This window comes from Propithecus coquereli, unplaced genomic scaffold (genome assembly GCF_000956105.1).
Source record: "Propithecus coquereli isolate 6110/MARCELLA unplaced genomic scaffold, Pcoq_1.0 Scaffold951, whole genome shotgun sequence".
Classification (NCBI taxonomy): Eukaryota; Metazoa; Chordata; class Mammalia; order Primates; family Indriidae; genus Propithecus; species Propithecus coquereli.
This window is the reverse complement of record NW_012155852.1, coordinates 37,083-38,279: the sequence shown is the minus strand read 5'-3', so window position 1 is coordinate 38,279 and position 1,197 is coordinate 37,083. Positions and strand designations below refer to the sequence as shown.

The 1,197-nt window shown below is 52.6% G+C and overlaps 1 protein-coding gene across 1 annotated transcript in view; it reads left to right on the top strand.

Annotated features, from left to right (window-relative positions):
* The window catches only part of LOC105827037 (carboxylesterase 1E-like), a gene marked incomplete at its 3' end in the record, with an annotated part of 20,572 nt that overhangs the window by 765 nt on the left and 18,610 nt on the right, over nt 1–1,197 (top strand). The gene's annotated exons all lie outside the window — the stretch shown is intronic.

Genomic DNA, 1,197 nt, shown 5'->3' with positions numbered 1-1,197 from the left:
TGGGACCCAGCCTCACAAGCCAGCTCTTGCATCTCCTTCCCTTCCACGGCCCCCACGTCTGGTCAGGGACCGAGTCCTTCAAAATTCCTTGTAGACATCACCATATTTCTTCATAAAATTTGTCTTATAATTATGAAACGGCATCTATGTTCAGTGCAGAAAACTTGGAAATTGCAAAGAAAACAAGTCACCTGCATTGCCACCCCATTGCCATGTCAATGAACAGCCTTCCAAGGAAGTTGATCTCAGCATTATTTGTAATAATTAGCAACAACGACAAAAGAAAACAACCTCAATGTCCACAGAATAGGATTGGCCATTATAACATGAGACGCGGATACTGTTTTTAAACAGGTTTTGTGTAAGGAGTTTCTAATGTCATTGGATATTCTCCTCTGAGACCAAATCTGGATTATTCTTTTCTGTTCTGGCCACACACGTTGAGGAAAGTGTTGAATGTTTGTCTGTAACCAAAGCAGCTCAGTGGGGAGGACAAGAGGCTAGAAACAATTTCCTGGGAAGGATGCTCAGAGAAATCCAGGTCACTGAGGCCAGACAGGACTCGGAGGGGGTGGCGTGATGAAGCATCTGAAAGGCCACCTGCCCCAGGAGATCACATTAGGTCAGCTCAGTCTCATGGCAGGTGGAACCAGGGCTGACGCGGAAGCTGCAGGGACGTGGACGTCAGCTCAGGGGGGAAGAATTGTCTGCTCTGCAGAGTGGAGCAGCCGGGACTGTGTCCCCCAGTCTCTCTCCTCTGGACGTCCTGCTCTGAGCCACAGCAGAGTCCTCCCCACGCTTACGTGCCTTCCTCCAGAACACCTCCTGCTGCTCGTTTGTCTATGGAATAAAACCCCAGTGCTTAGCCTGACACTGTAGTCCCTCCCTGACCTGCAGTCTCTAACCCCTGGGTCATTTTCCACTCCCCGTAGCCTCCACCTGGTGCCCACGGGCCGCTCGCCCTGCCCGGGCAGGCTCTGCATTTTGCTGTCTCCGAGCGTCGGCACATTCTCTCCTGTCTGCTTCACACCACTCCCTGCTTTCATCCCCCCTCGTTCAGTCCTCCTGCTGCAGGTCCCAGCCCCTCCATGCGCCACCAGCCAGATGGCCTCACCCCTCTTCTGCCTCCTGAAGCACCTCCCAGGTGCCTCTCCCAGGACACCACCACTGTCTTCCCAGATTTGGGCTCTAGTGTGT